At 40.6% G+C, this 12,212-nt stretch overlaps 1 pseudogene; it reads right to left on the bottom strand.

Moving 5' to 3' along the window:
- Window positions 1-210: 210 nt before the first annotated feature.
- LOC102863717 lies at window positions 211-786 on the bottom strand (annotated as a pseudogene).
- Window positions 787-12,212: the final 11,426 nt, after the last annotated feature.

The raw sequence follows: 12,212 nt of genomic DNA, 5'->3' as shown, positions 1-12,212 counted from the left end.
CTGTCATCAAACAACACTATATTTTTCAATGATCCCTTAGTTTGAAGCCCTGCCCCTCTTTGTTTTTATCAAAGTCACAAAGACACTCTCCAGCTTACTTTTTAAAAAAAAAGAAAAAAGTCCACCTAAAAGAGTTGTAGTTCTTAAATAACCAATAAATACACCGCTGGCTTGGAGACTTGGGGCCAGCCACTGTGCCTCGTGCCACTGTCATTTTTCTCCAAACGCTGCCTCTGCCATCGGTGTCCTGATGCTTCCTCTAGCGGAGGCCGTCAATTCTTCAATCTCAGCGTTTAATTTGTTTATTACCCATTCTATGGCTTCTCGACCTTTACTAGCGTTGGAGGAGATGGTACTCGCCATCAGACTTTCCAGGTAGCTGCTGAGGCTGACGCCCTTGACGGTGATGATGGCTTCCTGAGTGAGAATCGTTTTGCCCGGGTGCTGAGGATGAGGCTTGTAGATGAGCCTCTCGTCCACAGAGACCACATTTGTAAAGGAAATATTAGTGGATTTCAGTTCCATCGTTTTCTCTACTGGGTCAACTACAGAATGCTCCTGCACGTATATCTTTGTTCGAGCTGCACCGGTAAGAGATCGCATCACAGAGGGCAGGCCCCAGTCCGTGCTCAGAAGCCGCAGGCTATGCAGCTTACCCGAGGGGTCCACATGCCTGTGCAGGACGTCGACGCCCACCACGCTGGGGTTCATCGGGTTGGGGTACTTCTGCATCGCAGCCGTTGTGACTATTTCCCAGGGGTGGTCGAAGACATGCTCGGAGGTCCAGATCTTCTTGGCGCCGGCGACCCGCGCCATGAGCCGGTGACCCGCGCGACGACCCCGAGGACATAATCTTTACAGAAGCAGATTGCCGCATCTTTCTCTTGGAGCAGCTGGAGGGTTTGAACCACAGATCTTTTACTAAACAACCAAGCTCTTTAGCCACTGCGCCAGCAGGGCCACTTTTTCTTGCCCTAATGTAAACCCAAAGTCCCATCATTGAATCAGTGTCCAGTCAGATCAATCCTTTGACACAGACAAGGATCTCCAAGGCTGTCTGCTTACCTCTCTCCTGTGGAGTGTCTGGTTCAAGCCACCAGCCATTAGATCCACCTGAGCACTGAACCACCAGGCTTCTTCCAATAGTAAGAAGTTCTCACCAAGTCAGTCCCAGTTCATAGCAACCCCACGAGTGCCTTAAGTGGAAAACTAGAGTGCTGAACACTCAGTAAGTCACCAGAATTTCTTCTGAGGAGCCTCTCTGTGGACTTGGACTGCCAACTTTCAGTTAGCAACTGAGCCCACTGACCATTTACACCACTCAGCGATTGCACTAATACTCTCATCTTCATTGTTGTTAGGTGCCGTCGAGTTGAGTACAGCACACACTGATCTTGTAAACAACTGACCTGCACCCTGTCCTGTGTCATCCTCATCATCTTTGACACTTTAGACCATCGCTGCAGTCACTGTGTCAGTTCATTTCATTAAGAGTCTTCCTCTCCTCTGGCCCTTCACCTTTCTATGCATGATGTCCACTGCAAGGAATAGCCCCTCGTAACATGACCAAGGTATAGGAGATGAAGCTTTCCCATCCTTGCCTCTAAGGAACTCTGTGGCTCCACTTTTTCCTAAATACTAGGTCAGGATAATAATAATCTGGTGCTGGGAGCATGCACAGCTCCACACTCAGAGACTCCGTCCAAGAGGAAATAAACTTCACCTTGCCCTGCAGTCAGTCTCTGGCACCACTTCATACCAGAGTCCGTGCCTTTTGCTGGACACCCTTCCTGGCATACACCACAGCCACATTTGGAGGAGTGCATCCTCCACAGAGTGTGCCATTCCTGGCCATCTCTGGTCAGCAGAGACTCTCTTTACATTAGCCATTTCAGCCTGGGTACCCTGCTTGCCTCCTTCCCTGGATTGGCAAAAACACCTTCCCCAGGCAGGTGGACTAGCCTAGGCTCCTCTGAAGCCAGCAGAAACTCTGTCCCGGGCTGGGCGCCCTACTCCTTAATGTGCCCTTGATGAGAAAAGGTGCTACCCATGATGGCCCAGCTCACATTACGGTGCCTTTGATTCGTATCAGATGAACAGAAACTGATCTGACCAGGCACCTCCACACCAACATTCTGCTGAACCACAGATATACTGTTCTAGGCCAGACAGCAGTAGCGAGAAGAGCATCAATCAGATGCCCAGGCTTCACACTTTCCAACGGTCCCTCTGTTTGTCTTCCACATTATTTTATTATTTCCCATAGCTTCTTGGATTTTGGGTTGTTTGGTTTTAGGTCTTCCTCTTTTTTGCTGACCCTCCACCCTTCCATGCATCATGTCTCCCTCCAAGGAACAGCCCCTCCTAGTAACATGCCCAAAGTATGTGAGGTGAAGCCCCATCATCCTTGCCTCCAAAGAGCACTCCAGCTGCACTCTATATTTGTTCTTTTGGCCGCCCACGGGATGTTCAGTGCTCTTCTCCAACACCACAGCTCAAAAGGAATTTTTCTGTCATCCTTATTCATTGTCCAGCTCTCAGATGTGTAGAAAGTTATCAGAAAGACTGTGGCCGGAATCAGATGCATCTTAGTCCTCAAAGTGACATCATCACTCCTCAGTAATTTGGAGAGATCCTTTACTGCGGACTCCCAAGTGCAATGTATCTCCTTATTTCTTGACTTCTGGTACTAAGGGTCTTAATTGTGGATCCTGGACTCGATAAAGAGGAATGTGGCATCAGGATCAGAGGGAGATTTCTTCAATAACCCTACATTATTCAAATGACACACTCTTGCTTGCTGGAAGCAAGCCCCATTAACTTTCTGCATTAAACACCCCGTGTCATCTTCCGTTTCAGCAAGCAAGATCTGTCATCTGCATAACACATTTTGTTGATGAGTCTATAGAAAGAAAAAAACCCCACCAAAACCACCACCCAAATAGATAAAACTGTAGTGCAGTGAATTAAGTAATGTGGTTTTTCCAGTCATAACGCTCCATTTTGTAATACGTTGTGCAGAAACAATGAGGGCTGCATAGGATGGGTGCACTTTTCCTCTGTTATCTTCACAAAGAACAGCAACACCCACAACACACAACCAATTCCCATGTGATCAGGCATGGCCCCCATGCTCGCACACCACTTCTAATAATTTTAACACCTGTGGACCCTCCTAGGGGTCTTACTTTTCCAGTATTGGGGTTGAAATCCATTGCAGTGGTCACTTACAGCTGTATTCATGGTTTTGAGTTTTATTAAGGAAGTCAACAGGTAACAGTTTATGTGGCAACAAGATACAATTCTCAAAACAGTTTCTCAAGTCTCACAGGCCCTTCAATCTTACAGCATGTCCAGGATTGCATGTGTCATTTGGAACATGTCAACTGGTATCCTGTTGATTCCTGGGGCCTTATATTTTGCTAATACCTTCAGTACAGCTTGAATGTCTTCCTTCACTACCATTGACTCTTGATCAATGGAACTTCCTAAAATATTTCAGTGCATAAAAAGTCACTACAAAGAGAGGAGAAAGCAAAAATGAAACAGATATCAGAGAGACTCTGAAAATTGCACTAGAGCAACAAAAAGCCAAAACAAAGGAATGAGATGTTGAAGTGCTAAACAGAAGATTTCAAAGGGCAGAAGAGTGTTTACTTGTGTTTTACTGACTATGCAAAAACATGAGAATGCTTAAATCACAAATTATGGCTGAGGTTGAGAAGAATGGGAATCCCAGAACACTTCATTGAGCTCCTATGAAATCTATATCTTGATCAAGAGGCTGTCATGTAAACAGAGAAAGGGAACACTGCATGGTTTAAAATCAAGAAAGGTGTGCAGTATGCTTTGAACCCTTTCTCCATAGCTAGTCAATCTGTATGCTGTCTATTCAAGAAGCTGGACTTTGTGAATAGACAATTCGGAAGAAGTATGTGGCATCAGGATCAGAAGACTCTTCAGCTAAAACTCTCTTCTTATTGTTATGGTTTGTACTTGACTCTGGAACCAAAATTCCCTTTGTCCTTCCAGTTATGGCCTACCCCCCCCACACACACACACACACTCAATCCTCTAATTAGCTTGGTTCCATGGGACAGCAGTCCTGAGTCAGCTCTGGCTCGTGTAGGTCTTCAGGTTCTCCACTCTGACTGCTGGGGCTCTCCTGCAGGTCCTAATCTGACTGACACAGGAATCTCTGGCCCCAGAGGTTGTGCACTGCCCTATATGCTGCTTTTCTTCCTTGCTAAGAGTGAGATTTCCATTGTCTGTCACCAAACCTGCTCAACTTAGCCCTGGCTGAATGGCAAAACCAGCCAGTCTCCTCATAGTTAGACAACGTACCCTATTTTTATATTCCCACGCCGTCATACCAAAAGCAATGATGTAGGAGAGACATTTTGAACAACAAATGCACTACACCATAGTTGCAAATCCTAGCCGCTTTGTAACTGTGTCCCATGCTGAAGCAAGTTGTCTACTGTGTTAATGTGGTTGGATTGGTGTGAGAATTAGCTTCAATCTCACTTTACCTTACCAGAAGATTTAATTCAGGTCACCATATTCGTTTTCTTGAGATTATGGTTTCTAATCCTGAGATCCTGTTTATAGGAATGCTCTCAAAATGTTTGACCCTTTTAACCCTGTAGGCTGCATCTGACATGATCCAGTTGCTCTGGAAGCCATGGTTTGCATCCATCTGGTAAACCAGGCTGCCTGTGATTCAACAGTCCCGTTGTCCACATGGATCAGCCTGATCCAGCTGCCTAAAAGGTGCCCTCTCAGTGGCTGTCCTGCCATTAGACCCTGTGGCCACATGACTTTACTGAGCCTTCCAAACTTAAGATTCGTCAGCAAAAAGGACATACTTGCTCCCTCAGAGCACGATCACTGGTTTGATAGGATAGGCAAATCAGAAATTGGCAATCTAAAAGGGGATATTAAGGCATGAGCTGGGTTATACACTTTCATGAATGTAGCTATTAATAAGATGATTGCATGGGGGGGATCCACAATATACATGAACTAAATATGATGTAAATGAAAGATTGTATAAAAGACAGTGTACATGCATGAAGCACAATGTATATGAATGATTGTATGCAAACCAATAAAAATATGTAATCAAGAAAAATTATCTTCTAACTCTTGAAGTTTTTGAAAGTTAACTTTGGATGATTTTAAGGATTCACAAATTCTTTTTATCTTCTGTAGTCTTTAATTTTTGTGCTCCATTTAATGGTTGCCATATCAGTTTTCCTGGATATAAAATGATGTTCCTTTTAAAATTTGGTTTTACTGTGGCCTAATGTTAAGGAGTTGCTTTCACAAGCCAAAAGCATTCAGTTTGAATACACCAGCTGCTCTGAGGGAGAAAGATGTGCCACTTACTGCCTCTGAAAACCAGCTGGAGGGTCTGCTTTGAGTTGGTTCCAACTCAACAACATATAAAACAACAAGTAAATCTGTTTAACTGAAAATAAAAATAATTTGGAACATTTTTAAATAAAAAAAATAACTTTTATATTGGTTTGCTTATAAAGTTCATATACATTGTGTTTCACAGTAGCCTTCATTCACATTGAAACAAGAACATTTTATAAAATAAAATGCACATTTAAATTTGTAAACTTGTATTTTAAAATTAGTATGTTTTTATAAAGTAGAACGCCACCAGTGTTTTCAATTTTCAAATAATGCTTAAAAACATGAACACTCCCTTTCCATCCTTTAATGCTGCGTCTCAGATTTCCAGTTTGCTCAACTCCTGCTGATATCTATCTGGGACAAGAGCAGTCAAAAAGAGCATAATATGAATACAAGGGCATTGATTAGTTTGAAGAAGCATTTTAGTTAACTTTACACAGGGCAACATTCATCACAAGTCACAGGACTATAGTGCTGTTGGTTCATTTCTACATGATCACTTAGAGAATTGACTACTAGTTGATACTTGATTAAAAATGAAAAGGAAAATAGAACTGTTGTACAAAACTTATAAAATGTTATCAGTTTTATTTAGTGCCACTGTTGCTGGCATTTGTTTTTATGTCTTGTTTGAATGTCAAAATGGACACCTGGTGCCCTTTCTTTGTTGATGTTGCAAGGACACACTTGTTTTTGCGTAATCTGTCTTCTGTAGCATCTTGTTCTTGGGAAAGTATCATTACTAATCCACCCATGTAGAGGTACAGTGGAGAGGGCACGGTAGAGAGGGCTAGGCTTGCTCTTGATAGACTGGTGATTCTCTGAAATTTCTCTATATATTTATTTCTCAGGTTTTTAAGGTGTTATTTTAGTTGGTGGTTTTTTGGTCACATTTTGATAGATTGAATCTTTGATGAATATAGACTTAAAATTGTGATAAATTAGGCAGCATTTGATAATTAAGAGTATATAGTGTTTGTTCAATATTATCACTAAAAATTAACTCAAGAAATTTAAATGAAATCTGAGATAAATTGTGTATTTGCTTTTGTGACAGATTTTCTTCTATCTTATTAGTAAATATTTTGGTATGAATCTCTAAAAGATACTTTATGCATATTGCTGTTGGTGTTAGGTGCCATCAGGTCAACTATGGCTCACAGTGACCCTTTGTACAGCAGATCTGAACTTGACCTCCTATGTCATCATCTCACTCTCTGTTACGCTTGAGTCCTGTTGTTACACCCATTACATCAGTCCATTTTCTTGAGAGTCATTTTCTCTATCTCTGAACCTCTACCTTTCTCAGGTTTTCATACATGTAACTACTGAAAAGAATTTCTTACTATTATGAAATATACAGTTAATATACAGAATTCCATGTTTTTATAATGTTAATTTTGATTTGTTTATTTGAGTCAGAATCCAATTAAGATTTTCAGGTTGCGATTGGTCACTCTGTCTTCCTAGTCTCTTTTGTTGTTGTTTTGTACCTTCAAGTCAGAACTGACTCATAGCTGACCCTCCAGTGGGTTTTCAGAGATAGTAAATCACACAGGAAAAGATTACCCGTTCTTCTCCCCCAGAGAAGCCGGAAGACTAGAAAATTTCTTTTCAATGAGAGCATGTGCATGTCTTCTTATCTTCGTATCATGTGCATGTCTTCTTATCTTCATATCATGTGCATGTCTTCTTATCTTCATATCCTCCTTTTGTTTTCTTTCCTTTTCCCTCACTTCTCAAATTCTTTGTAGAAGAAGCTCAATCTGTATGGTTTCACCATAATCAGAAAATTAATGATTACATCTTTTATTTAGGTCTTTAAAAAAAAATAGTAATGCCCTGGAGATAGAGGGACAATCTCCTGCTGTACCAGTCAGATCTGATTTGACGGTACACACATACACAAAATAATAAAATAAAATTTTAAAAAATAGTAATGCAAGACAGATTTTTTTGAAAAGTGATCCTGCTGTCTTCAAGATCTGGCAACAAAGTGTATACTTTGGAAAAAATGTAGTAATGCACATGTATTATATTAATTTTTTTAAAGTGTTATGGATTGAATTAGGATCTCTACCACTGAGTTGATTATGACCCTATGAACAACAGACCTGAACTCCATGCTGTCTTTTACCATCCTCACAATCTCTAATATACTCAAGCCCATTACTGCAGTCACTGTGTCAATCCACCTGGTTGAGGGTCTGTACCTTGTCTAAGACATATATGTTTGGGTTTTTTATGGCAGTTCATGGGATATTCAGCACTCTTCTCCAACACTACAGTTTCAAAGGTATCAATTCTTCTTCTGTCATCTTTATTCATTATCCAGCTTTCAGATGCATAGGAGGTGACTGAAAATACCAAGGCCTGAGTCAGGCACACATTAGTCCTCAAACTGACATTATTGCTCCTCAATAATTTGGACAGGTCCCTGAATGCTGACTTTCCCAGTGCAATATGTCTACTGATCTCCTGATTGCTGTTACCAAGTGTATTGATTGTGGATCAAGTAAGATGAAGTCATTGACAGTTTTAATCTTTTCTTTATCATGATATTGCCTGTCAGTCTAGTGAGTGTATTGATTGTGGATCAAGTAAGATGAAGTCCTTGACAGTTTTAATCTTTTCTTCATCTATCATGATATTGCCTATCAATCTAGTGGTAAGAATTTTTGTTTTCTTGACATAGAGATGCAATCCATATTGAAGGTTTTATACTTTGATCTTCTGGAGCAAGTGCCTCAAGTCCTCCTTACTTTCTGAAAGAAAGATTGTGTCATCTGCATAACAAAGATTACTGATGAGTCTTCCTCCAGTCCTGATGCCACATTCTTCTTGGTAGAGTCCAGCTTCTTGAATAACTTGTTCCATTTACAGATTGACTAAATATGGAGAAAGGATGCATCCCTGACACATACCTTTGTTAGTTTTAAACCATGGAGTGTTTCCTTGTTCTGTTCACACAGTAGCCTGCTGGTCTAGGCATAGGTTTTGCATGAGCATAAATAAGTGTTCTGGGATTCACATTTTTCTCATTAACCATAATTTGTTATGATCCACACAGCCAAATGCCTTTGCATAGTCAATAAAACACAAGTGGACATTCTTCTGGTATTTTTAGCTTTCAGCCAGGATTCATCTGACATCAGCAATGATATTCCTGGTGTCATAGCTTCTTCTACATTCTACTTTAACTTCTGGACGTTCCCTATCTGTGTACTTTTCTAGCCATTTTTAAATGATGTTCAGTAGTATTTTATTCCATGTGATATTGTTCAATAGTTTCCATATTCTGTGGGATCACCTTTCTTTTTTTAATTTTTTTATTAATTTTAATGAACGTTTACAGAGATTTTGGATTTCCATTCATTCATTGTTGCATTTTTCTCCATGCCCAACTCTTCCCCCAGGATCACCTTTCTTAGGAATGGGAACAAATATGGATCTTTTCCAGTCAGTCAGTCAGGAAGCTGTCCTCCAAATTTCCTGGCATAGACTGGTGACCATGTCCAGGGCTGCGTCATCATTTGAAATATGTCATTTGGTATTCTGTTCGGGGCCTTATTTTTGCCAATGTCTTCAGTTCATCTAGAGCTTCTTCCATTGTTACCATTGGCTCATGATCATATGGTGTTTCCTGGAATATTTCAGTGTCAGCCAGTTCTTTTTGGTACAGTGATTCTGTGTATTCCCTCTATCTCTTTTTTTTTAATGCCTCCTGATCATTCAAGAGTTTGCCCATAGCATCTCTAAGTATTGCAACTTGAGGATAGAATTTGTTTTTCAGATCTTTCTGCTTGAAAAAGATTGAATATGTTCTTTCCATTTTAGTCTCCAGTTCTAGGCCTCTGCACATTCCATTACAATTAGTTTGTTCTGTCTTCTCTAGCTGCCCTTTGAGATCTTCTGTTCAGTTTTTTCACTGCAATATATCTTCCCATTGTTTTGGCCTCTCGAATCTCTAGTGCAATTTTCAGAGTCTCTAATTACATCCATTTTGTGGTTTTTTTCCTTTCTCCTCTGTCTTTGTAGTGACCTTTTTCTCTTCTCTTAAAAATCCATGTTGTTGACAGGAGTCTAGAGCGATGGCTACATGGTGGAGTGGACCTGGGGGAGGGTTTGTAAAATAATGAAAGAATCTTTTCTTTTACTTTTCCAAGAGGGTAATGTCTGGTGGGGGGGAACCTTGGGAGGGGACAAATCTACAACAATGAATGAATGGAAATCCAAAGCCACTGTAAATTTTCACTGAAATTAATAACAAATTTAAATTAAAAAAAATTAAGTTAGAGTAAGGATGGCAATGGAACCACCTTACCTCTGTAACTTGATTTGTGCCACTATTAGAACCTCTACTCAGAATATTATTGCTTTTCAATTTTTGACTCATGCACTTTTAACTTGTTAGTTAAATTTGTATCTTCTAGGCTGCAACACTTCCAGGATACATCTTCAAGGATATGAACATGTACGGCTAAGCACAATTGATAACAGTGCATCTAAATTCCAAAATCAATCTCCATAATAGTCTATGTGTTTCCTACTGCCAAGGGGACCCTTTAGAGTAGTGAGAGAAGACATTCGCCCTGAAACCCACAGCGTCCCTTTTCAGCAGGAAGTAGCTAAGAGAATACGCCATCCCCTTTTCCTTATGAATCAGGGTGAAGTCTCTCTCAGGGAGGAGTGATAGGGAATGGCAAAGGACACACTGACAAAGGAGATTAATCAGAACTGGCTTTGACAAGCACTGTGGCAATTGGACAATTAAAACAGACATTGGGGTGGGGGAAGAAGAACCACCTGGGGATGAGGGTGGAGAAAACAGTGCAACAATGAATGAATGAAAACCCAAAATCTCTGTAAATGTTCACTAAAACTAATAAAATTTAATAAAAAAAATCCATGTTGTAAATTGTAATCTCTAAAGGTGCATTGCCATGGGAAAGTCTGCTGTTAGGGACCTCTCCAAAGTGCTGAAGAGCAGTGGTGTCTCTCTGGAGACTAAGGTGCGTATGATACAGGCCATGGTCTTCGCAATCACCTGTTATGCATCAGAGAGTTGGACAATGACCAAGGAGGATAGAAGGAGAATTGATGCCTTTGAGCTGTGGTGCTGGAGAAGAGTACTGAGAATACCATGGACTGCTAGGAAAACAAATAGATTTGTCCTGGAGAGGATTAAGCCGGGTGGCTCCTTGGAGGCAAGGATTCTGAGGCTCCGTCTAACTTACTTTGGACATATAGTGAGGAGAGACCGGTCCTTAGAGAGGGACATCATGCTTGGGAGGGTGGAGGGACGGCACAGGCCCTCTATGAGGTGGATTGATTCAGTGACTGGGATAATAGGGATGGGAGTGTCAGAGACAGTGCGATTGGCACAGGACAGAGCGGAGTTTAGGGCTGTTGTACATAGGGTCGCTATGAGTCGCAGGCGACTCGAGGGCACATAACAACAACAACAACAACAACATGTCTATAATCCCATTTGGAAATTGATAGTCTTTGTTAAGTTGAATAGGATGTATCTTGAGCTAATTCTTTAGTTTTGTTTTAAATTTTAGTATGATTTAAAGGAAAGTTTATAAATAATCATATTGATTTTTTTTCATTCTTGCATGAGCATTTTGTTTCATAGTATTAATTTAAATTAATTCATTAATTATAGTATCTGATAACATCTTGTTATACAACCCCCTGTTGCCTTTCCTTCTAGCTAACTTATAAAGGCCTATTATTTATTTAGGAAGCTCTGGTGGCCAAGAGGTAAGACACTGTACTGCAATTCAAAAGGCACTCAGTTCAAACCCACCAGTTGCCCGTCAGGAGAAGGATGAGTAATCTTCTCCTGTGTGATTTACAGCCTCTGAAAACCCCCTGGAGGGTCAGCTCTGACTTAATGACACACAACAACAATGGTGGGCTAGTGGTTAGGTTGGTGTCCTTGTCGTGTGTTGTTGAGTCAGAACTGACTATCTTTTTTCCATCTATCATGATAGTGCTTATTGGCCCTGTGGTGAGGCTTTTTGGCTCCTTGATGTTGATGTGTAATCCATACTGAAAGCTGTAGTCCTTGATCTTTTGCATGAACAGAACAAAGTATTCTGGGATTTTCATTCTTCTTAGTTTAAAAACTAAGTTTAAAGACTTTAAATTAGTTTAAAGACTAATGTGTATCTAAGAGTTGGACAGTGAATAAAGACAACAGAGGAAAAATCAATGTCTTTGAGTTGGCTAGAGAAGGGCACTAAATATCTCATGGACTGTCAAGAAAATTAATATGTTTGTTCACCAATGTTTGTAGCAACATTATTCACCATTGCAAGAACATGGAAACAGCCCAAATGTCCAACTACAAATGAATGTATTGAGAAGATGTGGTGTATTCATACAATGGAATACTATGCAGCACACAGGAGCAATGATTTTGTAAATTACTACCTAACTTGAGAGGGATTGGAAAGCATTACACTGGGTGAACTAACTCAGTCCCACAAGGACAAATATTGTATAAAACCTTTATTGTAGAATGAGTATGAGGATCCAAGTGGGGGGAGTGGAAATAGAGGGGTGAGGATAGGTGGGAGGGTAGGGTGTTAATCATCAAGTTGCGCAATTTGATGGGTGGGTGGGATGAAGGAAATGGGAAGGATCTTTTGAGGAAAACAATGTATTCAAACTTCATAAGTAAATCAGTATAAATTTTTTTTCTTTAAAAAAGAAAACAAACATGTATATCTTGGCGAGAGCTCAGCCAGGATGCTTCTTTTTTTATTTTTTAA

Source organism: Elephantulus edwardii, unplaced genomic scaffold, assembly GCF_000299155.1.
Source record: "Elephantulus edwardii isolate Elephantulus edwardi_28Jun2011 unplaced genomic scaffold, EleEdw1.0 scaffold00022, whole genome shotgun sequence".
Lineage (NCBI taxonomy): Eukaryota > Metazoa > Chordata > Mammalia > Macroscelidea > Macroscelididae > Elephantulus > Elephantulus edwardii.
The sequence above is the reverse complement of the archived record's forward strand: the minus strand, read 5'-3'. Positions and strand labels throughout refer to the sequence as shown.